A 27308-nucleotide genomic window follows, 5' to 3' on the forward strand; every position below is an offset into this window, starting at 1 on the left:
ATTCATTGCCTGACAAGAGAAAGTACAAAGATGTACTTTTAACAAAACAAAACACTTGTGGTATAAGATACTGGGGAGCAGCTCCAAATTTTTGCATCTGAATTTTTTATCTGTAAAATGGGGCTAAAAATAGTTGCTTTCTCATAAGACTATTGTAAGAGCCAGAAAACATAATACCTATAAAGGGAGCCGGTAGACACTGGTAAGCAGGTTTCATTCTGCCCTCTTATTATGATGGGTCATTCATAATAACGTGGATTCTGCTTTGTGCGTCAACTGTTGACCGAGCTTCATGGTTGGAAGTGTACCCGGGGACTCACCCCGCCTGGCCATCCAGATGCTAGGCTCATCGGTCCATTTTTGTCCAACAGCAGTTGCTAACTGTAGCCTAAGTGTTTATCATTCATTTCCTTGTCTTCAGTATTGGACTGTTTTCTCTTCCTTTGGCTTTTACTAAAATGATGACAAAAATGAACAGCGTCGTATACTGTGCGAGGCAGGTTTACATACGATATCTCATTTTGCCCCGGCAACAACCCCCGGTATCCTTACCTTCATTTCATAGATGAAAAACTGAAGGTGATTAATATCAGGAATATTGCCCACGTGACTTGAACCACGACCTTGGACTATCTGATCTTCTGCCATGACGTCATTTCCTGCATCCCTCTCTTTTATGGTTTTTGAGGTTGGCTGGTTTTACACGAAGACACAAACGAGCATGAAACAACTGACACAAAATGAGTAAGATTTGAGTGTGGAAAAAGCTGAGGGTGCACACACGGTGGAGGTCTACAGAAATCTGCTCTAGAACCTAAAAGACTAACTCGGCCTTCAAGCTGATGGTGATGTCTCAGCCCCTCCTTTTGAATCTGTAACCTATGACTCTAGAATCCAAGTTTACCAATTCTCATCCCCCACAGATGCATTTAATCCTTTTTAATAGAGAGAGCTCTCTTGGAAAAGCAACCAGGAGTCCTCACATAAGAAAACATGTGCCCTACAGAGCCCACGGAGAGGGATAAATCTGAGCCCAAATTACTGCTCTTGTTTGCATTTATCTTGTTGTAATTGAGCATACTGGCCTAGAAGACATTTATCAAAAGTCTCCCGGCTGGCCAAAATACTTGAAGGATTACTACATAATGACCAATTCTTGCCTTGTAAGACCAAGAACCATGAAAAAAGAGTAGAGGGCCATTTGTCTGTTTTCTTTTTAAAATATTAAATCTGTCCTATATCTGAATCCTCACACATATTATAAAAGCACTGAAATCAAACAACCATGGTTCATTCCTGGCCTTTGATTTTTTAAAACATGCATGTTAAAAAGAGAGAGAGAGAGAAAACCAAACATGTGTGCTGCCTTTTAATAAAGATCATATTAAAAATTCAATAAATAGCAATATCTCTGATCTCTTAACAAAAGCTTCTGGTGTACAGGAAATTAAATGAAAAAAAAAAACCTTGTTAATCCTTTTTGATTTCTGTACATTGTGGCTAGAAGCAGAATTCTCTAACTCACAGATTTCTCCTTTTTAACATTTTTTTTTTAATCTTTTCTTGCACCAACGTTGTCTGGGCAACACTATAAATGCAGCGTGATTCTTGGAAACATTTAAAAATAAAGGGGGGTGGGGGAGAGAGCGAGCAGTGTGTTATTGTCTCATCTCGGTGGCCTTGCAAGGAGGAATCCACCTCGAACCAGGTGATAACCTGATAGACTTTATCTTGTCTTCTCCCGGCCTCCCTGAAGCCTGCCAACACTTCGGCTGGCTGTTAGGCATTTTAAATATCCCCCCTGAGCCCTAACCTCACCCCCTTTCTCTTCTTGTCAGCTGGAATGTCTCAGAGCTGTCAGAAGCTTGTTGCTTATTGATGTTTCCGTGTGTTTTATGTCTTTTCTGAGATATGACAGGGCTTGACACAGTGCTGATTTCAATCAGGCTGCTTCTGGAGAGGCCTAAGATTTTTAGTTGCACAATCCACGTTTCGAGCATACTTCAGAGGCCTCTGTCTAATGAAAATGTTTCAGGAGGCCGAAATAAAGGCCCTGTGCTCAACGAGCAGCAGCTGAGGAATTCACAAGGCTTGAAAAAAACACGTGTGTATGTGCACGCACCCACACATATGCACACACACACACATGCACACACACACCGTAGTCACCCCTCCCCCCACCCCCCGCCTTTTGTTATAAGAAAAGCAAGAACAGAAAGTGACCTCGGGAGGCAAAGGTTGTGACACTGAATCAAATCCCTTTAGACCCGAAGTGACAGGCTGGGCCTGGCTTTAGATTACGTTATCACATCTTAGAACGAGGCTTGTATGTACCTCAGGATTCCCTACATGTAAAGAGCTGGCGATTTTACCCCTGCTGCCCTATTAAGTCAAGTTCTGATGTCCTGTCGAGAATGAAAGCTTATCACACAGAGGGCTGGAATAAAGGCGGGGGGTGGGGTGGGCAACAACCAGAAATGGTTGCTGGTAGAGCACTCATTTCTGTTATTTACAAGGCTGGCCACGTGGAGATTAAAAATATTAGAAAAATGATTCTTGGTGAATCCTATATGATTTCCTGCAACTTAGAGAAACATTCCATTTTGTATCATGTTGGTCAGATTCAAGCAAGGCAAAGAACGGACTCCGGATACCAAAGGCGGTTTCTATAACCAGCCTCGGCAGGTGCGTTCAGAGGTCACCATCAAATTCATTTCCAGAAAACCAGAAACCAGAGCAGGAGTGTTAGGATAGTTTTGTGTATATGTCTGGCAAGTCGTGTGAACTTGATTTAGTCAAATGATCTCCTTTTGTCTGTTTCTCCAGATTAAAATAGGAATGCTAAAGTCTTCTATTCCTGGGAAGAAGCGTGTCATTTCATTATTGGTCTTTTGGGCTTTGAAAGTCAAGCGATTGGCACAAATTCCTAAGAAGGTGATAAGGCTCCAATGATAAGAAACAGGTTAAACCAACTCTCAGTGACATGAGACTGTACCCCTTGCTGATCTGCAATTGGTATTTGTAATGTGATTCAGGACTTTTAAGGAAGAAAAAAAAAAAACAACACTTGAAGGAAAAAGATTATAATATCATGCCCCATTGTCTGGAATGAAACGGTTTCTTGAAGGATAAATATCCAAAGTGAAACAGGCATTAATCAGATATTCTCAAAAAATTATTTTTTGTTTGGATTGATTTTCTTTGTAGGGAAAGGGTAAAGTAGGGGAGAGAAGACCGGCTCCTGGGCACAGACTCGCAGATTTCGGCCCTCTGGCTAGCTGGGGTCCATGGCCCGATTCCGTTGTGCTAATAGCGAAAATGCACATGTCCATGTGGGTTTTTGGCTGCTTTGGAAAAAATCAACCAGTCTGACGATGGCCACCATCAGCTGGCTCTGAACCACAGCAGCCTTCCTCAGATGGGTCCTGCATTCTCAGGGGGCAGAGAAGACCACCTCTCTTTGTGTCCCCTCTATAGTTCGGCTCCGGCCCCAGCTGCATCTGATTTACAAACCCCAGTGTGGAGCCAGGCCGCCTTGCATTTGGATGTTCGGACAACTCACTTCGCTGTTCTTGGTTCTCCTTGTTCCAAACTGTGAAGAGCAAGTCCTCCTGGAAATGTTCTTTGGATGATTAATTGACATTACAGATGCAAAATGCTTGGCTCATACAAGAGCCTTCAACAAATATCATTTCCCTCTCCCATCCCGTCTTTGTAGAATGTAGAGATGTGATCACCTTGCACATGTTCTGTTTCTGAAGTCAGGTTCTTCACTGCGCTAAGTTAGAGTTTTAGTGGTTTTAGCTTAAAACAAAAAAACAAAAAAACTAAAAAACAACAGATCCTCTGCCTCTAAGCCACACTGAGTGAAAATCACCACTAAAAAAAAAAAAAAGTGCTTTTCTACCTCCATTCCATTTTTAAAATGTTATGATATTTTTAACAATATTAATATAATAACAGTAGCATGTGTTTATTGGGTTAGTCTGTATTTTATGACTTAGTATCGAATTTATGGCTTGTTTCTACGAGTACTGTCACTATTAATTTTTGTTCCCATTTTTTTCATCAGCTGGAACATTGTCATAGGACTATTGCTTGCTCGTGATAAGCAGCCTCTGCTGTTATTATTTTAGGTCTGCTTATCAACAGTCAACACATCTCCCCAAATTATTTTTTTTTTAAGAAAAACTCTGTTATCAATTTAACCCCTTGGTCACCGAAGGGACCCTTCCTTCCAGCCACTCATAAAGATCCTGGCATGCAACTCGTTGAAGCCAGAGAATCAGGAGGGGAGGCAGAAAGAGCCGTCACTACAAAAATACCACAGGAGTTGGAGAAGGCCTTGACAGTGTGACTTGAAGATCAAAATTGATATTGGTCCTGACTCCTGACCCCGCCCTGGCAAACTACAACCCAGGAGCCAGAGATGCTACTGTCCCTTGGAAGGGCTGGTTGAGAGAGAGAGAGAGAGAGACGCCGGCCGGGGACTCCCAGAGATCACGGGCCTGCCAGGCTCTCTGAAAATGACTGCCAATTTGGCCTAGTCTCAGCTGACTGCATGCCCAGGAGGGAGGGAATGACAGTAATAAAGCAGTTTAGTGGAGAAAGATATTGCTTCAAGCTCCCAAGGCTTCCAGTGTATTTTATGACAACATTATTCACTCACACATCCACACAGATACACACACACACACACACACACACACACACACTCTTACATGTACAGACATGCAAACAGTCATATGATAATCAGGATATTATATATATATATATATATTATATAAATCTTTTGTGCAGGGGATGATTTATGCCCAAACCAGAAATGGTATAGTTTAAAGCTAAGATTCAAATGATCCCAAGAGTGGTAGAACACTTTAGAGTTTTCTTCCCAGAATTAAACAATGGGGAAAAGCTACAACAGGCTACACTTGGACGAAGCCTGGGGTTCTTTGTCAGCCCCATGGCTTAACGTCCAGGAAGGTTCTCCACATCCTACCCTATCCCTTCCTTGGGAGGAGGATTTGGCTCACAAAGATGCTCCAAGGGTTAGAATTCTGAGAATCCTTTGTAACTTCAGAGAGTGATGCTACTCACATAATACAAGTTTGTATTTATATATACAATGTATCACAATATAGAATATATATATATATATGTGTGTGTGTGTGTGTACAACCATCATGTCAGGATAATAGCTTAAAATGATTTCGACTCTACTAGAATTTGCCATTTGAAAATCTTTGTGCTTTAAAAAAAAAAAAAAAGAAAAAAAAAAGAAAAGAAAATACTACTGTTCTAAAAATTCACAGAAGAGGAAACAAGTAATGGCTAGGGAGAACTTCTTTATCTTTTATGGTAGCTCCCCCATTTTTGGAGCAAATAGCAAAACTGCATTTCAGCGTTATAGTGAGAAAAGATGCTATGCTTTGCAATCAGCATGAAGAACTGAATTGCACTTGCTGCAGTAAGAAATATTTCTCAAATGCTCAGGAAGGTTACGCAATTCTCATGGCCACCTAGACAAGCAGAAGAGTCATTGTCCCCACTTTATGGAGGGGAATATTGAGGCTAACGAAGTTAAATAGCACACCCACAGCCACTCCGTTGGCAAATGAGAGCTGAAGTTTTAATTCAGACTTTCGGATGTTCCGCCTCTAAATTGATTAAGCTTCGTAAGCCTGTGGTATAAACAGACTTCCTGAAAGTTGGGACCCTTTGTAACAGGATTTTGTTATGTAAGCACCCAGAGATACCTTAAATATTTTATGCACATTTCCAGTAGGAGTACAATTATTAAAAAATAAAAAATAATAATGCCAGCTAACAATACATAGATGAAAATAATAGATTTTGTGGTAAAGGTGTCCCCGTAGCATCTGTTGGACATGCAGTCTCTAAGGTACAGGCAGGGAGACTAAAACTATCTCTAATCCATTTTACGAGCATAATCATTTCTCTCCACACTTTCCATAAACTGAGATTTAAATGTAAAGATTTGATATATCAATTTTTAAGGAAGATAATCCAGTCTTTCCTCTCTTGTGAAAGTAACAGCATCTACAATTGACTAATTACAGGGAGAATTGGGCATTCCATGAAGATTAAGGGCAAGCAGCTAATTACACCCACAAGTGGCTAACGGCAGCTACAATTAGCTGTTTATAGGAGCAATTATTGGTGTAGCCAATTTTGTACCCCAAAATAATTACAGGTGCAAAATCTCACATGCCGTTAGAAATGTTCTCTTTCAAAATGCTGGCCCTATGGATGCGGATTTCTCCATTCATTTGTCTACACAGAGAAATAACCATAGAGATCCAAAACGTGAAGATGCCAAAATGTTACCAATTCTAAAGCTATGTTTAATAAATTTATTTTTGTGCTTGAAAAAACTGTAATTAATCTACCTCATCTGTTCTGCTAACAGTTGAAGCATGAGAAAAATAGTGCCTTAGAGAAGGCTCATAGGCACGTTTCCTTTATACTTGCAATATAGCAAAATATATCTTAAAACATGTTCTAAAATAAGATCAAGCTACAACATATACTAAAAGTGTTACTGTGTAAATTCTGGGTTTATTAGTTGTTCTGGAGCCTGCATTCATTCATGTACTCAATTAAAAAATGTGTCTGGCATTCCTAACATATTCCAGTATTTCCTTGATGTGCAGATTTGAAAGAAAAGGCACCCACAGGCTAATTCTTAACTTGCCCAATTTCCTAAAATTTATTTCCTGCTCTGAGCAGCCCAGAAATAGAGCTATGATCAGAGTTTATTTTTTAGTTCAGAATTGAAGCCAATGACACAATTATTTTAACATCTCTCTCCCAAATACACCTCCATCCCTAAACTAACAACAAACTACAGAACAATGAACAAATCACCCTTGGATTTCAAGTTTCCCATTTGGCTTCTAAATTACATAATAATATGATTTAAAAAACATATTATATTACGAGTTATATAATTATATAATAACATGATTTAATGATATAAAATAATTATTAATAAAAATAAATAATAAAATATAAAATAATAATTATAATTTATATAATAATATTTAAAAAACAGTTATAACTTTATATTTTTATGTATCAGGAGTTTCTCACTAAAACAAAAAACAAGAAGAAGAAAGAGTAGTTCCGGTTATCGTGTTTCCATTGTGGATTATTTTAATCATCGTTTCCTGAAGTTACAGTGCAGGCATAAAACGATCTATTCTGAGTCAATCATGAGGCATTATTTTAAGCTCTAATGCTCTCTGATTTTGAAAAGCCAAGCTTGGAAGGCAAGCAGGAGAGTTAATGAGATTGTGACTTATTCATGACTGTGTATTTCCAGAAATGAATCAAAATTCCAAATCTTCTTGGCTGAATCATCTACAGACAGATACTATTGCTTGATCAGCAAACAGGGTTATTTACAAGGAGAGCAGGGAATTTAAGGTGGGAAAACAGAGTGCTTAGTCTGAGTGGAGTCACAGAGCCATGGTCTTGACGGTCACCGCAGAGATTTTGGATCCTGACTGTGCCTCTAATTTCTCTCTCTGACCTTTTGCAAGGTGTTTTCATGCAGGAACAGCAAGGGCATTTTCTGGGCGGACCAGACTTGGGTTTGAATCCCAACTCCAGCACTCACTAGCTCTGTAACTGCGTGCAGAGTTCCCAAGCCTTATGGAGACTCGGTTTCCAGATCCATAAAACCCGTAAAATGGGGACAATAATTCTTTCCTGATGGGGTTGTTCTTAGAAGTGAAATAATGTATTTCATTATTGTCCTTTTTTTTTTTTAAAGATTTTATTTATTTATTTGAGAGAGGGAGAGAGAGGCGCACACAAGTCGGGTAGGGGCAGAGGGAGCAGGAGAAGCAGACTCCGCTCTGAGCAAGGAGCCCAACCCAGGGCTGGATCCCAGGACTCTGAGATCAGGCCCTGAGCTCAAGGTAGACGCTTAACCGACTGAGCCACCCAGGCTCACTATAATGTGACTCATTATAGTGAATCCTACTTGGATCACAAGAAAAAATTCTAAATCCATTCATTCATTGAACACATTTATATAGTAGAAAAATATCTAAAACTTATTGTGAGCTAGGCATTCCTTTAAACTCCTTACATATATTAACTTTGACGACCAGTCTTATGAAATAGGTATTTTTATTAGGCCCATTTTACAGATGTGAAAACTGAATCACAGAGAAGTTAAGTAACTTGGCCATGGTCACATAGTTGGAAAGAGGCAGAGCCAGGGTCTGAGCCCTATAGTCTAATGCCATATTATCTCCTGTATGCAGATTGCTCAGAGGTGGGTCTAGACATACAAAATCCAAACAATTCAAAGAGCTGTCTCAGAATCTTTCTGTGTGTTGGAGAAAGACCACCACAGCTCTGCCCAATGGGGAGATGTCCTATTGTGAGAAGTGCCTTTCCAAGGATGACACTCATTGCACCACCTTACTGTTACAACTCATTTGTGATCTGTCTTTGCAGGCAGGCTGTGAGTTCCCTGAGGCTTATTCTCTGCCTCTTGTCTGCTACACCCCTGTGCTTGATGCATGGGTACTTAATAAACCTGTGGAGAGTGATAGAAACCATTCCAAGATGAGAAGCATTCTATCCTGCTGCAAAGGCTGGGAAAGTACCTTGTTCGCTAAAACAGCCAAGTGACCTAATAACACTGGAGATACGTACGAGATCTCTACGTGGGTAAGAAGTTTGTAAAATACAGCAGCTGCCTTCTTCACTCTGGAAGTAAACTATGTATCTAATTAATTTAAAATATTGTTCACTTTCAGGAGGAGCTCTGTATCCCTATTGGGAAAAAAAAATGCTTTAGAACTGAAGAAAACACTCACTGAATTCTTTTCCCGAGAAAAACTGTGAGTGTAAAATGTAGCGTCTGTTTCACATGTATATTAAACCAGTCCGTATATTTGTTAGTTGAGAGATTGGTGAGAAGCCAGGGAACCTTTGACTCTTTTCTTAACTGGAGCTCCCACCATGAAATTCAGTATGGCTGGGTCAGGTTTGGCATGAGTTTCTCACTGCGGCTTTCCTGGAGATAAACGTGTAATTCGGAACAATGCTGGTTTACGTGTCTGGTTTCCCCATATCAAATGAACCTTGGATGTATCAGAAGCAGATCAGTTTTGAACTCCTTTCCTCGTATGTGAAGTTAAGGACCTTCCAGAATCAGATTTGGGACTCTAACCAGAAAAGAATGGCCTGTAAAATCCGAAGGATTAAGTCGTCAAAACAGAATCTAGTTACTAGAAATCCAGCAAACATTCTATTGCTTTCAAAACAGAGGAACTGTCCCATGAAACTAGAAGCATTTTTAAATTCTAACATGAGTAGTGACTCCTAAAAGTGTTTATCTGAGGAGAGATACGAATGGCAATGAACTTGTTTAAACTGTGGCATTCTTTAGACAGCCATGTAATTATTACCTATCTGCAAACTGGTATGGGGATTTGCATAACAAAACCAGTGGAAGACCATTAGAACTTGTGACTTGAAGACTAAATGTCATATTCATCAGTAATATAAAATTAGTACCAATACATTGGTTATTCATTTATTTTTCTTAGAGAGAGAGAGGGCATGTACGAGTAGGGGGAGGGAAATAGGGAGAGGGAGAGAGAGAATCTTAAGTAGGCTCCACACACAGGACAGAGCCCGACATGAGGCTTGATCTCATGACCCTGAGATTATGACCTGAGTGATAATCAAGAATCGGAGGCTTAACGAACTGAGCCACCCAGGTGGCCCTACATGTTAGAATGTAGAATTAGAAATTAGAAAAGAAATAGAAATCGCTACCAATCTGATCTGAATTACCACTAGGGATTGGAGATGCAGAGAAGTTTCTCTCTTCCTGCCAAATATCTTTTCCAAGAAATGTGGCTTATGCTTGTTTTCCATGATGTCCAGGGACCTGTCTTTACAGTTGTTTCTCCTTTCCCAGAAAGCCAACTCCTGCGACCCTGAACACTCTTCTTTCAGCTCTGGGATCTTGGAAGTTCTTGGAAATGATGAACCCAGGGCCCTGGACCACTGTTTGGGGCTCTAACACACCCCAAGTAAAGGCCAGTCTTCCCTTTGTGATCAGACATGGGTTTGATTCTCACGAGTGAGGTTCTTCATTAATGACCATAGACCCCATTTCCAAGAAGTCTCACAAAACCATGTGTGTACATTCCGGCTGTCCTTCTGTTTTCAGAAATATCCGTGATGCACAGAATATGAAGACCCCCTATTTTAAGAGGCTTATCCAAGAATAGGCACTAACTGAAACTTCAAGAGTGAATTCTGGGTATGACAAAAATAATAAATAATATATAAAATAAATAATAAATAAACATAATTTAAAAATAAAAAAAGAAATTCTAGATAAGCATTTCTCAGAAACAACTGTAACTATGCACACAATTTTAAAATATCATTTTAATAAAATTGCTCAAGAATTTGTTTTGGAGAAGTGAACCACATTGCAATACCAACTCGTGTGTGGATCTCAGGTTTCAGATGGTATGTGAGATGACCTGGAACATTTTGGGATAGTGTGTGTTTCTTCCAATGATGTGCTCCCTCCTATGCATGTGTATGGTGCCACTTTTCCATCCTAGCTCCTTGTTGATTTAGTGACTGAAAATCAGCTGATCCCATTTAGATATTTTTCTGTTGCACTGTCGTGCTCCTGGTTCAATCCCCCCACTGCCCACGGCCGTTGGCCTAGGGAATGTCAACAAGCATCACTATCCACCTAAACTAGAACCATCAGGAGAACTGGTGCCTAAATGTATGGGGGGCTTTCCAACCTATAACAAAATTCGTTTTATGATTTTTGGTGGCATGTGTTTTCATGCTCTGGGAGCAGAGAATTCCCATCTAGGATGAGATACTTTCCAACTTTTCCTGCAGAAAAACAAAAATACAGATCTCCTGGGTGGGAGAGAACCTGGTCGAGGAGGCTCCGAGCTGAGCTTGACTTAGGATTTCCAGTGTGGGTAAGATTCTCTCTATAGGGGTTGGTGAGAGGACGTTTACAGCTTCATCCTCCAGGAGATAACCCCAGACTCAGACAATCTAACAAGAGATACAATCATATCCCCAACCCTGGCTTGTGCTTAAAAAATGTCCTGGTTATTCATTGCCATTAATTCCATAGTATAGAATACAAGGTCATTCACAATCTTGCCTCTAAATGGTTTTAGTCTGCACCATCCCTCACCCCTTCTACCCCCTGTCCCCATCCCCACTAGACCAGTTACTTTTCAATACACAAATGAAATGCATGTTTTCTACGTTTGTTCATGTTGTTACCACTTGGGCGTGTATAAACCCTTACCCTCCTATATCTTCTTGGCAAAGAAGGTTCTGCTTTCATTTTGCTTAACCCTTTTTTTTTTTTTAAATAAATTAGATAATAATTGACATAAAATATTGCCTAAGTGGAAAGTGAGTGCTCCGTAGATTTGATAACTTTATATATTGCAGTGTGATTACCACCTTAGCGTTAACACCTTTATGACATCACATAATTATCATCTCTTTGTGTGTGTGTGTGTGTGTGTGGACCGGACATTTAAGATATATTCTCTTAACATTTTTGAAATATGTAATATAGTATTATTGACGGTGATCACCATGTAATGCATTAATTAAGTCTCTGCTTGGCCCATTTTAGAATTTCAATCTTTCTCTGTACCTTCTCTGATCTGGCCTTTACCCCTTGCCTCTCCATTGGATAACGTGATAGACTAATTTGCCCATACTAGTCTTGCTGCCTGGGGGTCAGGTGGGGGTGTCGGTTCTTCCACTGTGGGAAAGATGGCTACCGTCCACCCCAGTCTATCCACCCTCATTTTCTATAAGAATATAGTCATAGCTGGGCATGCAATATTTTAGAGAAGAACTGCGCTTCTCAGCCCTCCTTGTGACGCGGAGTGTGGAGTGACCAGATCCTGGCCACTGATATGTGGGTGGGAGGGTCGTGGTGCCATGTCTAGGACAGGACTCAAAACTTCTCACATGCCCCTTTTCCTCCATTGGCTCCAACCAGGGGACAGCAGAGATGAGATGGAGGGACTCGGGGACCAGAGTGGCCACGTGAAGCAGCTGCTTACCTATCTCCTGAGACTACCACCCCAGAGCAAAATAAACCTCATTCTTTAAGTGGCTGTTTTGTTGGAGGGCTCTCTGTCTGTCTGTCTCTGTCTGTCTCTCACTTTATTCTTTTTTTACGATCACTTCATCTTTTACCTCCCTACCATCATTTATTGATTTAGTGACCTTGGACAATTGATGTAACTTCAGTTTCTGAATCCGCAAAACAGAGATAACTTCATATGGTTTTGTGAGAATTCAGTGAGTTGATTCATGTACAGGTCCTGGATTGGTGCCCGGTTCTATAGTTAGTGCTCAATAAACAGGAGGTGTGATGATGATAGGGATGCTCACTATCATTAGCATCTTCCAAATGGTGCTTTGGTCTGTCAGTGAGGCTCCCCACCTCCGACCTGGCAGGAGCCCTGTGATACTGATTTTTGTATCCCCAGGGAATGGGCTACAATAAACTCTCCAAAATCAGGGTTGCACACGTGCTGTTGACTGGTTCCCATAAGGGTCTGGAGTGTCTCCTCTCTAGCTCCCTCCTTTCCTCCGGGGTCTGGTCTAGACTCATGTGGACCCCAAATTCTCTAGCATCTCCCTACACCAGTACCCATCAGAGGGCCTGGAAAACTCCCCACCAACGGCCTCCCTGGTCTGGTTACCTCACTCACCTACACCTTTGCTTATTACTTTGTTCCTTCAATGGGTGCTAATCGAGTGGCTATGACACCTGACATAGTGATGGGGGCTGAGGCTAAGGCAGTGAACAGAACACACAAGTTTCCTCTTTTAATTTCTCTGCCATGCTTTGGAAGGGAGACAACAGTTAAATGAGTAATCACATAAATGGACCAAAACATGGTAGGTGGAGGGGAATGCCATGGGGCATAACCGGGTGATGTGCTAGAAAGCCCAGAAGAACGTGGTCTGAGCGATGATGTCTGGGCTGCTACTGAACCCTGCATGCAGATTCGCCATGAGAAGGGTGTTACACTCCATCGACTTGGAATTTTCCCCTCTTCGTGGATATTCGCTCTTGCTAGAACAGAAAACTATCTCCCTGCAGGGGTCCCATACTTGATCAGATCACACCTTGACAGGAGTTGCCAGAGTTCTTGGCTTACACAGATCTCTGAGGAAATTAGAATCCAGGAGCTAGAAGAGTGAGCTTCAGTTCCAGACAGGCACAAAAGACCCAACCAGTTCTCTGGCTTGTAGTTTGCAAACACCTGGAGATTTTTCAGATAGTTTATAATTTATTGTGTTCAGAATGTGACACTAAACAAAATGAAAGATCTTGAGAACTTCTGAGCAAAAGTAGTTGTAATTTTACCCAGAGGGGAAAAAAGTATAAAAAACAAAAACCCTGTTATGACTGGGGTTCCTTTAGGAACCAGTGTAGGCTCTGAGTTGGAGATGAAGTGACGGATTTATTTTATTTTATAGCCTGGGTTCTCTAGGAAGTACATGAATATGCCAAGGCAGCTTATTCAGCAGTATTTTTGTTGTTGTTGTTTGTTTGTTTCTTATTTTGTTTCCATCATCATCCTCACTAAACCTTAACTATACCTGAGTGGGAAGCAAGGGGCGGGGGTAGGCGGACATCAGGTGGCCAGCTCACACAAATATACCTGGCTGCTTCTGTTCCAGTTTCTGTGGTGGTCCTCCATTCCCTGGTAAAACCACCTGTCCAACCGGATGCTTACCAATGAATACAGACAACTAGCTGCAAACACTAATACAGAAAACTAATGAAGGGCGCTTTCTAAGTGACCAGCTCTGTTATGAATAACCAATAATAAGTGATAGCCATTGCTTGCTCCAGTCTGCTTTCCAAGACAATGGCGGGTGGATGAGAGACAAAGTAGACTGCGTTTATTGAGCTTAACTGAGAGTCTGCTCAGATCTCCCTTTGCCCCCGATTCAAACTAAACCTGTGTATCCTTATTTAAAAATGATCCCTTGGGGCGTCTGGGTGGCTCAGTCGTTAAGCGTCTGACTTTGGCTCAGGTCATGATCCCAGGGTCCTGGGATCGAGCCCCGCATCAGGTTCCCTGCTCAGCGGGAAGCCTGCTTCTCCCTCTCCCACTCCCCCTGCTGTGTTCCCTCTCTCGCAGTGTCTCTCTCTGTCAAATAAATAAATAAAAAATCTTTAAAAAATAATAAAATGATCCCTAAAAACAATCTAAGGGTTTCACAGGGGAGGGGGATGGGGTAGCCCAGTAATGGGTATTAAGGAGGGCACGTGTTGTGATGGGCACTGGGTGTTATATGCAAATAATGAATCATTGAACACTACATCAAAAACTAATGATATACTGTATGGTTACTAACATAATTAAAAAAATAAAAATAAAAAAACATTATTCTAAAAAAAATAAAAAATACAAAAAAACCCAAAATGATTCCTAAAATAAATATCGTTTTTTAAAATATTTTATTTATTTGAGAGAGAGAGAGCACACGAGCGTGCAGGAGCAGGGGTGAGGGGCAGAGGGAGAAACAGACTCCCCGCTGAGCCGGAAGCCCAACCTGGGACTCGATCTCAGGACCCCATGATCATGACCTGAGCCGAAAACAGCCGCTTAGCCGACTGAGCCACCCAGGTGCCTCTAGAATAAATACCATTTAAATAAAAATATAATTGTCTGCTATAGCTCAGAAGTCCCTCTTACTGTTTTACTGTGGAACCTCACTGGGACATTTCAATGAGGCACAGAGTTTGGTATGAAGAACTATCAGCAGTCCCATTCTGGTTTTTAGCTATTGAGGTGCCGATGGAAAGGGCATCATATCAAAGGTGATTTTACCTGTGAGGCAACCCCTTGGCATGACTTTTGATGTATAGGATTGCTGGTGGCTTGCAGCCACCCTAGGCTCTCCTGGGAGTTTTAAATGACCTAGTTGGCCCCAGGATATTTGTTTTCATGGTCTGGGTTGGGGCTGAAACTATTAACGTTTTATTTTATTTTTTTTTCTTTTTTTTAAATTTTTTTTTGTTATGTTAATCCCCATACATTACATCATTAGTTTTAGATATAGTGTTCCATGATTCATTGTTTGTGCATAACACCCAGTGCTCCATGCAGAACGTGCCCTCCTCAATACCCATCACCAGGCTAACCCATCCTCCCACCCCCTCCCCTCTAGAACCCTCAGTTTGTTTTTCAGAGTCCATCATCTCTCATGGTTCTTCTCCCCCTCCGATTTCCCCCCCTTCATTCTGAAACTATTAACGTTTTAAAACACCATTCTAGATTATTCCAATATGCCTTAGGTTGAAACTCTGCATGAAGACTTTTTAAAAAACAGAAAGCATTGACAAGGCTTATTTCTCTAATTCTCCAATTTTAATGCCTTAAAATGGCATTTTTTATCAGTTGCCGCAGCCGAGGAATAGAAAGGGCCCGTTATCTAATAAATTATTGCATCAGGCATGCAATGTATAAACATTCAGAAGAGCATGGTAAAAAACGATACCTTCCAGATACAGGAAGTTGCTAATCTTAGTTGCCTTAAATACTTTTCTTTCCATAAATACGCCAAATCTCTCATTTTAGCAGGATTTTAGGACCTTTAATTCCGGAACCTCTTTGATAAGCCAATGAAGGATGATCATGGGCAGTGCACACGCCAAAGGGTTTCTGAGATTGTAAACAAATAGTTTACCTAGAGTTGTTGCACAAAACATTGCGTTTGACTGTCAGGCACATAAAAATCCCTCGGAGACAGACACTGTGCTCTCCTGCATTTTCGCTAACAGCTGAACCCCCGGTAGGTATATCTGTGGTTGTTTACCTAAAGTAGCAAATAAAGGACAGTATATGTTTTAATCACTTATCTACATAGATTTGGGATTAAATTCAAATCCTACTTAAATACTGCATCACTGTTTTTATTTTAAGGCCAGGTGAGTCTTTTTCAATTCTTCAGAAAATGAATTTAGGTGTGTGAAAAGAGATAAGCAACAGTGTGTGAACTTCTCTGCTTGACCACCGAGCAGACATACTATGGATAATTGGCTATTCCAGGGCAAATGTTCCCATCGTGACATTTTAAAAAAAGTGTTCAGAGTCCCACCGAAGAGCCGACCGAAGGTATGAAATCCAATTGTTATGGAAGTCCATCCCTGGCCTCTCAATTAAGAGAAGACAACCAGGTCCAGCTAAGTAAGAACTTTGAGTTTTATATACATGGTTTATTTTTGACCCTTGGATAAACTGCCAAGCATCATCATTCATGGCTACGGAAGTAGAGTCTCCAGCTTAGAAGGGACTCCCTGAAGAGTTCCTGAAATCTCTTACTTGCTTTCTCTGAGGGTGGTGTTCTTGAAACGTTTTGTCCTTAGTTTACTTCACCTGGGACGCTCTTTTGAAAGCAGATGCCTTAAATGTATTGGATCGGGCTTTCTGGAACGAAGCCTACATCTGCATTCTTTTTTTTTTTTAAGTTCAGTTAACCACTGTATAGTACATCATTAGTTTCTGATGTAGTGTTCAATGATTCATCAGTTGCGTATAACACCCAGTGCTCATCACCACACGTGCCCTCCTTAATACCCATCACCCGGTTACTCCATCCCCCCCCCACTCCCCTCTGAAACCCTCAATTTGTCTCCTGGAGCCCAGAGTCTCTCATGATTCATCTCCCTCTCTGATTTCTCCCCCTTCAGGTTTCCCTCCCTTCCCCTGTGGTCCTCCATGCTATTGCTTATGTTCCACATATGAGTGAAATCATATGATGATTGTCTTTCTCTGCTTGACTTACTTCACTTAGCATAATCCCCTCCAGTTCCATTCATGTCAGTGCAAATGGTGGGTATTCATCCTTTCTGATGGCTGAGTAATATTCCATTGTATGCATGTACCACTCAAGGATGTGGAGAAAGGGGAACCCTCTTACACTGTTGGTGGGAATGCAAGCTGGTACAATTACATCTGCATTCTTAACAGGCCCTCGGGTGAATCTCACACAGATTGAAGAGCAGGAAAGCATGGCCTTAGGCCCCATACCCGGGGGGGGGGGGGCAGGTATGAGACCACAGGGGATGGGGCAAGGGATGAGTGGGCGGTCTCCTGCTCCCTTGGGACTTGTTAAGACCCTTCCCATCTTGAGGAGCTTGGGTATTTTCCTGAGTAAACATAAATACAGAGATATAGAAACACCTCTACCTGTAGAAATGAGGAAATAAGTGGATGATGGTTCCTCTTTTTAGCGTCCTTCTAGAAGTTAGTCTGATTAGGATCATGGGTTATTCTCCAAGGATCTTGTGTTTAGGGAGCCTTGTGGTGTGGTCCTGAAATAGCCCTGGCATCACTGATCCTAAATTTTGTTGTCCGAAGGAACTGCACGACTCCCGGGGTGTGCAGCGGACTTTCACACGAATAAAATCTTATGACTGACTCTTACGCTTGATTTATAAACCCCATGGGTGTGTCCAAGTCCACCAGACCCTGCAGGGTGGGGGAAGGCTCCTCAAAAACATCCTAAGGGTGCCTGGGTGGCTCAGCAGTCAGTTAAGTCTGCCTTTGGCTCAGGTCATGGTCCCAGGGTCCTGGGATCGAGTCCCAAGTCGGGCTCCCTGCTTAGCATGGAGCCTGCTTCTCCCTCTCCCCCTGTTGCTCCCCCTGCTTATGCGTGCTCTCTCTCTTTCTTTCTCACTCTGTGTGTGTGTCAAATAAATAAGCAAAATCTTAAAAAAAAATTCCTAGCTTCGAAACCCTCGGCTTGGGACAAATGAGCCATAGGTATAAGCCCCTTCCCATCTTCCTCCTCTCCTCTCCTTCTCCCCAGACTTCCCACTGGGGCTGGCAGTCACACTGTGGAAACTCTGAACTTTTAGATGACGTGAGAATGCAGAATTACCGGAAAGAAAGAGAGACAGCAAAGAAAAAAGTTAGGGGAGGAGTCTCAAATTGGCAGCCCGCAGAGTGTTTTCTTTATTGGGAAATTTCCCATAAAAATCTGGAGTCCCAGCTTTTCTTGAAAAAGTAAAAAAAAAAATCTGGCAACACTGAGACTGCTCCCATGTGGCGAGGCCTGGCCAGAGAGGAGCTGGGTTAAGCACTGTCCAATTTGTCATATTTTCAACCCTTGACCCATTGTTCTAGACCAAGCCTTTTCTCACTTCTGTCATCTGTGGATTCCTCCACAACGTGTTTTGTGACCTCTTAGTTTAGTATGAGTTATTCCTACACATTTCTCCTCCTCCACTCCAAAAATGCAGAAAGTTTTAATTTTTTTAAAGATTTCACTTATTTGAGAGAAAGAAAGAGAGGGAGAGTATGCACTGGGGGAGGGGCATAAGGGGAGAGAGAAGCAGGCTCCCCGCTGAGCAGAACTCCCGACTACTTGGGACTCCATCCCAGGACCCCGAGATCATGACCTGTAACAAAGGTAGACACTTAACTGACCAAGCCACCCAGGCACCCCAAAACGTTTTACTTTTGATTCATGAAATTCTAACTATCACTTGTACAGTATAAATTCACCTAACCAGATTGCTTTTTTCATAATGTTTGAGTTTTGAAAAAAAAAAAAATGAGTTTGTTTATGGGGGTAAGGACCAAGAGAAACTGGGAACCAGCTTGAACAGCGAGCCTGGGAGGAAGGCTTGGAGTGCCCAGAAGCCCTGGTGGGATGGGCAGGCACTGTGTGAAGGTCTCAATTGAATTGTCATGTGGGCTAGACTACGGAGCCCAGTCGTTTGCTCAAATAGAAGTGTAGATGTTGCTTTGAAGGTGTCTTGTAGAAGTGATTACCATCTGCAGTCTGTTGGTTTTATGTAGAAAAGACTGCCCTCTGTCATGTGGGTGGGCCTCATCTAATCATTTCAAGGCCTGAAGAGTAAAGCCTGAGGTTTCCCAGAGAAAAAGGAATTCTGTTTCTAGAATGCGATTTAGAAACCCTACCTGAGTCTCCAGCTTGCTGTCTATCCTACAGATTTTGGCTTCAGGACCACAGCCTCAGCTTTTGTCTGAAATTTTAGCCTACTGTGCTGCCCTGTGGATATCAGATTTGCCAGCCTTACAATCCTAGAAGTCAGTTCCTTAAAATAAACACACACACACACATGCACATGCACGCACACGCACACACACACGTATCCTATCGGTTTTGTTTCTCTGGAGAACCCTGACTGATACAGGTGTCTACCTCAATATTTGTTCTGGGCTCCCATATGATCAGAAAACAGTCCCTGGATGCACTACGTGGCTGGTCCTCTTAACACCAAGTTTCCATTATGTATTCACCCAATAGCTTCCTGTGGTTTGTCCTGGGATCCCAACACATCCCTCATAGGAGCAATATTATGAATTATACACAACAATTTTAAAACCACCATTTGGAAACAATCTGGCCATAAACTGGGGAATGCCTAGAAGGAATAGATGAGATTATGTTCAAATACAGAAACTAGAACTTTTCCGGTACCTCAAGGTGACCCACAATGCATGCGTCTCCAGAAGCTATGCACTTGCTATATCATTCAACACATTCTAGGCAATTATTCTCTCAGCATTGACTTTGGTTTTAGGGCGGTATCCTGTGAGGAAGTTGGCTTTGTTATTTCACATTCATATTTGATATATATATATATATTTTTACTTGAAATCATTTTGCCAAGCCTGACTATCATATACATATTTTCTAGCCCTGGCAGCAAATTATTTTTGTCTGATTTTGAAAAAAACAAAAACAAAAACAAAACCAAAAACCAATTCCTTTATGCAACGATTTCCTGCTTCTGAGGATTTTCGTAAGTAGGTGTGAAAGTTGAGGACACAAGAGGAGTTCCAAAATCTGTTAAACTATATGATGAATCAAGTTAAAACAAACCAAAATCAGTTACTGGATTGTAAGTAGGATTCTCTGGAGACTATGTCTTTTTTATTTATCATCATATCCCGAGCACTGTCATTATATCAGTGTAAAGTTTACAAAGCACTTTACATTTTATTTATTTATTTTTTAAAGATTTTATTTATTTATTTGAGAGAGAATGAGAGAGAGAGAGAGAGCACAAGAGGGGGAGAGCGGGAGAGGGAGAAGCAGACTCCCCACTGAGCAGGGAGCCCGACGCGGGACTCGATCCCAGGACTCCAGGATCATGACCTGAGCCGAAGGCAGTCGCTTAACCACCTGAGCCACCCAGATGCCCAGCACTTTACATTTTAAAAGGCAACTTGAGTGTCCTCTGGCACTCTAAAATGTACACAGGATAAAAAGATAAGCATGTATCTGTCACTACCTCTAAGAACACTCTGCTTACCCATCCATCCACCTACCCATCCAGCCATCCAGTTGTAACTCAGCATATTTCTTGAATACCTACTATGTGTCTCACTTTGCTTGGTGCCTGACATACGGAAATGAACAAAATAGACATGGTCTCTTTCCTTCCTGGGTTTGATAGAGGAAAAAGGCAGTTAAAGAAGATATAATAATAAAATATGATAAGTATGATGACAGAGAAAGAAGAGAGTGCTCAAGGACGAGGGGTACAAGCACTGGGGCAAGGCTGCAGATGTTAGAAGGATATCCTTGAAGATTTCATGTATGTATCTTGATGTATTTGTAGGGAAAAGTGAGAAGAAACATAGGATTACCTAGCAAAATATAACATTCAAGTTTGGTTCAAGATAGAGGTAGAAAATGACTCAACAATTTGGGAAGATAATCAATGATTTACCACTTTTAAATAAGTGCCATGACCAAATGGTTTTTGGCTGAGTGTGATAAGACTTTTAAAAAGTGGATAATCAGGGCACCAGGGTGGCTCAGTCGTTGGGCGTCTGCCTTCAGCTCAGGTAATGATCCCGGGGTTCCGGGATTGAGCCCCGTGTCGGGCTCCCTGCTCCGCGGGAAGCCTGCTTCTCCCTCTCCCAATCCCCCTGCTTGTGTTCCCTCTCTTGCTGTCTCTCTCTGTCAAATAAATAAATAAAATCTTAAAAAAAAAAAAGTGGATAATCTACTGTGCTATTTACACCAGTGCTTTTCAAACTTTAATGTACGTTCAAATCATTTGGGGATCTTGTTAAACTGTTATAATTCAGTAGGTTGAGGGGAGGCATAAGATTTTGTAGTTTTAATAGGTGCCCAGGTGATGTCAATGTTACCCATCTAAAACCCACACTTGGAGTCATAAGGCTTTGGGCCAATCTAAACCAGTGTCTCATTTCAGGCCATGAAGCTAGAAAAACCTTAATTTGAAAATTTTTAAGACAGTGCAATTTTGCTTAAAATATAAATTTAAAAATGCATTAAATTGAATTTAGCAGTGTAATATACCATGACTAAAAAAATAAAAATAAAAAAAATAAACATTTGAACTTTTACCAACATAAGTAATTATATCAACAAACAGAATTTATTTAATCAATGAATGTCAAAAAGGCATTTTCTAAAATTTGGAAGCTATTACTAATAAAATCTTTGTAGCATAATATAATTAAATACAATAAAAATCTATATCTCAAAACCAACAATCAACACCATATTAAATGATGAAATACTAAAATCAATACTTCTTATTAATTTTTTAATTAATTTCAGATACAATGCATAAGTCCCACTATCATCACTATTATTTAACATTCTTTGGAGTTTTAGCTATGCAATAAAGCAAGAAAACGAACTAAATTGCTTATTGAAAAAGAAAACTATCTTTATTGGTAGAAGATATGATTGCACACTTGGTAAACCTAAGAGAAGCCACTGACTGCCATGTACTAGAATTAATAAGATAAAGTGAATAATTAGAATTAATAAGGAATATGGATATTCATAGCTTCTCAATTACAGAAATAATTAGTTGAAAGTGAAAAGATTTAAAAAAAGAAATTCACAATAATAGAATAAAAAGTACAATTCCAAGAAAAAAATTTAACAAGTCATAGGATTTAAGTGAAGAAAATTTCAAAATTACATTGACGGTCACAAACAAGAGACAAGTTAGAAAGAATAGTGAGCAATATATTTATTATACACTATCATTAACTATCAGACTTTCTCAAGTGAGTGTATAAATTTGCTACAATTCTAATTAGAACTCCAACCGCTTTTTTTGAGAATGAATAAGGAATGTGACAGGAGGAATTTGAAGTTCACATGGAAAAATAAACATTGAAATGAGCCAAGAAAATTTTCCAAAAGATAAAGGAAGTATTAAAAATAAACTAATTAAACATTCAATGACTATTTGAATAACCTTAGCATGGGAAAGGACCTTCTCAAGAGACTGAAGAAACCAAGAAGCTCCAAAGGAAAACAGACCAAGCCTGGGAAGATAAGTTGCAATGCATAGGACAGACAGAGACCTGGTCCACAAAATCCTACAAATTTGTAAGACAGACAAACAACTGAAGAGAAAAATAGGCAATGGATATGAGCATAGAGCTTTCAAGGAAGAGGAAATCCTGGCAGACCATAAACTTAGTAAAAGATGCTGAACTTCTCTCACAGTGAAGGAACCACAGAGGAAAACAAGATACAACAGTTTTATCATTCTTATTGGCAAAACGAACACAGCAACAAAGATCACATTAAAAGTAGTAACAGATAACACTGATCAAGGACGATGGCAAATGGGCACTCTTGTATATTGCTGAATGAAGTATAGGTTATTGCAACATTTTTGGGAAGCAATCTGGAAATATCTATTAAATTTAAAACCACATGTGTCTTTAGACTCCACAGACCCTCTTTGGGAAACCTCTTCTTTTGAAATAAAGGCATCAGTATGGAAGGACTTACATACAAGAAAATTTGTAATTGTATTACTTTTACTTGCAAAGGAAGAAAAAATAAGAGGAAAGGAGAAAGAAGGTAAAGAAAAGGAAGAGTCCTGAATATTCAGTAATAGCAAAATGGTTTAGTAAATGATGGTGTACATGCAGCATGGAATATTTTGCAGCATTAAAAAGAATGTGTTCTACTTCTATCTTTTGATCTAGATAATGTCCATGACATTGTTAAGTGACATGAGCTAGTTGCAGAGTAGCATGAATAATGGGATCCCAAGCCTGTAAAAAAGATTTTATATGTGTATATATATGTTTGCATATGTTTGATGTGAGCATGGAAAAGGTGTGGATAAATTCAGAGAAGGCTCTTTGGCCCGATTATCTCAAAGGAGTAAATAATGCAGGGTTTTAGGGGGAGCAGATGAGATGGTTATGTTTTCTTTAAAATAATAACAATCATTACAACGGATCCCAACGCAAACATAAAAGAATGATTAGCCGTTAGCTAGGAGGAGGGGGGGAGGGGAGTGGGGAAATGTTCCAGGTAAAAGGGACAGCCCAGGAAACAGCCTGGTATGAAAACTGAAACAGATTTAAAATGGGGAGAATATAGAATAGGCACCGCCTTGTAGAGCAGGTGTGCGAGTTTGGCTTGGGACTGACCACAGCGATAAGCCAGGCAGAGAGGCCTGATCCAATTTGAATGTTAGAAATGATTCGGAGCCAAGGGTGGAAGGAGGATGGCGGAGAGTGAGCAAAGGAGGAAGTAGGAAGAAGGATGCTGAGGTAGGTCAGTGACAAAGGCTGGAGGACTGAGGAGGGGCACGTGGGCTGGGACACGAGGAGGGGGTGAGAACATAGGAGGATCATTTGGGAGGCAAAACGTGCAGGTGATGGGTGATTAGTTGGATGTGGGTGATAAGGGGTCCGAAGAGGTTGGAGTTGGATTGGCCCCTGGCTCCATGTTCATGCGTCACCAGAGACATGGAAGGAACAAGGAAGAAGGGTGGGTCAAGTGGCGGGAATGGGTTCTGTTTGGGGTTGCTGAACCGGCTCTCCCATAGGGTATCTCAGCGAGCGCTCAGCCTCCATGGCCAAGCGCACCGTCTCCTCCGACGGTCACACCTTTGGAGGGCGCGAGACTCATGTGGATGGTTGGGTTCGGACGTATTCGTTGACAAATCCGCGGCCTTGCTTTGCAGCCACGTTCCCACGTCTTGGAGGAAACGCTAGATCCTGTGGTGTGCGATGATGAGTCTGTGGGCTCCTCCTTGCGCCTTGCAGACTGGGTGGCCGCTGCAGCTCTCCCAGTCCGGCTGAAGCAGCCCCCCGCCCCTCCCCCCGCCCCTCCCCCATCACTTCGGAGGGGAGCCTCCGCTGGGTCCCGAGGAGCCGCGGGGATCCAGGCTGCGCGCTCCCCACCACTCAGACAGGGAACGGGTGTTATCAGTGCCTGCCTAGCAACTGAAAGGTGACACGTGGGGCCTTCTTTTCAACCCATTTCCTCTTGATGAGAGGAAGGGATTCTCCTGCGAGTTATTACCTGAAATAATACCATATGGTAAAATGTAAACAACATCTGCATATTCATGTAATAATTTCATCTGTTTAATTAGTTCCAGCAAAGCAGTTTACCCTCTGAGGCCCTTGCTGTCAGCTCGGCGCTCGTACATCCAGGGCTGGCTGTCGGGCTTGACAGCCTTCTATTGTTCCTTCTCTGCTCGCACCTCAGCAGTTACTGGAAGTGAATCTTCCGAGGGGTGGGGTGTCTGTCCCTACCCATCCAGATATGGGGGGGGATCTGTCAGCTTGGCAGAGAGCTACTAAAGACACACTTGACAGATCAGGTGATGCCAGGGAAAAAAAACAAAGACAGATAAGATTATTTATTTCTTGTACTTTCCCAGTTTGGATGCAAGCTGAGGTGAACTCTTGCGGTAAAGAGGTTTTAACTCTTTGCACCATGACGCCCAGCGGAAAACTTCGGAGTCAGACCCACAGTGCAGCAGAACAAGGGTCCTCAGCCCGTTTTGCTCCATCTCAAAGCATTCAACAGCACGTTTGTTTAGCTAAACACGAAGCTAAACATGTGCCCTACAGGCTGAGGGCATCCATGTGGTAAAGAAGCTAACCATTTGAAAGTGAATAAACACACGCAGACCCAATAGAGAGGTGTTGGGCTGTCCTTTTAAATGGAAGCAGTTTGTCTCCCTCTTGCCATCCATAACAGGACTGGAAATGATCTTAAAAGTCCTTTAGGGCAGAGCTTCTCCCTGGAGGATCTTGTTAAAATGCAGATTCCCATTCAGTTGGTCTGACCAGGGACCCAAGATTCTGCATTTTTAATGAGCTCCCAGGTGAGACCAAGGCTGTTCATTGTTCATCCATGGACCACACTATGAATAGGGAAGATTTAAGACAACATACTCGGGCGTGTGGGTGGCTCAGTCGTTAAGTGTCTGCCTTCGGCTCAGGTCATGATCCCAGGGTCCTGGGATCGAGTCCCACATCGGGCTCTCTGCTCGGCAAGAAGCCTGCTTCTCCCTCTCCCATCCCCCCCGCTTATGTTCCTGCTCTCGCTGTGTCTCTCTCTGTCAAATAAATAAATAAAATCTTAAAAAAAGAAAAAGACAACATACTCATTTCATAGATGAGAATGAAGACCAGAGGGTGGATGCAGTGTGTCCAAGGTCAGCCAGCTCACTAAAGATCAAACCAAGACTAGAGCACTCACTTTGTTCGAAGTCCGGGGCTCTTCATATATGGTAGTTACTTTTTTTTTTATTTGATTTTTTAAAAAAATTCTTATGCACACACACACGATGCTGAGCTACTTTTCTTGAGAAGATACAATTAATATTAAATAGCAATATACATCAGCCTCTCAATGACCAATACATTCTTTTATTTTTTTTAATTTTTTGTTTTTTTTGAGAGAGAGAGAATGAGAGAGAGAAAGAGAGAGCATGAGCAGGGGGGAGGGGCAGAGGGAGAAGCAGACTCCCACTGAGCAGGGAGCCAGACGTGGGGCTCGATTTATCTCAGGACCCTGGGATCATGACCTGAGTGGAAGGCAGATGCTCAACCGATTAAGCCACCCAGATGCCTCAATAATTTCTTTTAAATATTGAATGGTCAGGTTGACACAAAAAAGTGAGGTGGTAAACTGGATCATTGTACTTGCTGTGAGTTCTAAGAACTGCAGGAGATTGTCATGCTTCTAGAGATGGACAGTTCTTATGTCAGAGAATCTGATATCAGCTAGAAGCCAGGAGATACATTGAAACAAGACTATGAATAATCTCAGGGATTTGCTCCTTCCCACTGACATCCCAATCAAATCATTGTCCAGATTTGGTCTGAGCAGCTTTTGTAATAGGGAAATGACTGATTCTTAGGGCATAACAGCATTTGGTGACAACAAGCTAAATGTCGCATATCTCTTTCTTATATCGACTCAGAATAGTTTCAACACTTGGGTATAATTATACTCTCTGGAATCATCAGAACCACTTGAAATTGGATGCAAAATTAGGGGATATGTGTTTTTTTATTCTGGGGAAAATGTAACTCCCCAAAAGATAAAACCATAAAGCTGGACTGAGCGATTTGATTCACCTGCTTTGTATCCACATATTTATCTCTAAAATAATGTTATTTTTAAGAGTATTTCTATATTATAGCTAATTTGTCATAGATCTGATTGATTTAACTTAAAAACCCCTCGTTAAAGATGGAGCATAACAGGCCCTCCACTCTTGCTTGTCAGCCACAAAGGCTGGACCTACCCACCTTCAAACTAGCTAGAAGTTGTGACTTCGTTGTCACCTTGCTATGCATTTTCTTTTTTTTTTCTATTCTTGGAAGAAATTGTACAACTAATGGAAACGTTCCCCCCCCCCAAAGGACAATAAAATCATTCTTCTAAGTTTTCCCCTTCCATTAAGTGGTTCATATGTGGAGATTTTTATGCAGCCCTAAAATGATGCCTAAATTAGTGCTCAGAAAAGTCAATTATACTTTTAAAGCTACTGTCTATAATTGTTATGGTCTCCTTGTGAGTGTATCCAAATTGTTTCTAATGGGCATTTCAGGGCATGGGGGTTAATGGTATCTTAGCGAGGCAAAAATGCTGGCCAAAGCAGGGTTAATTTATCAAAATAACTTCGCGTGGGGTTGTTTCAAAGCAAATTTAGAGGGTCTCCAAGCCCGCTTAACTCATTTCTGGTGTTTTGCGGTATTTTTAGTGGAGATACATTATGAAGTTGTTCTGTATTAATACTATTGTTTTTGATACTTTGGCTTTGAACCTACCCAGGTTGAAGATTTTATTTCTGCTTTTGAAAATGCAAAGAATCTCTATCAAAGATGAAACCTACCTAATTAAGCTATTTTTGATCTCTTATTCTGTCAGTTCTCTGCTTTCTTTTCCCCCTCCCTGCCTCA

Source organism: Phoca vitulina, unplaced genomic scaffold (assembly GCF_004348235.1).
Source record: "Phoca vitulina isolate PV1807 unplaced genomic scaffold, GSC_HSeal_1.0 scaffold61, whole genome shotgun sequence".
NCBI classification, from domain to species: domain Eukaryota; kingdom Metazoa; phylum Chordata; class Mammalia; order Carnivora; family Phocidae; genus Phoca; species Phoca vitulina.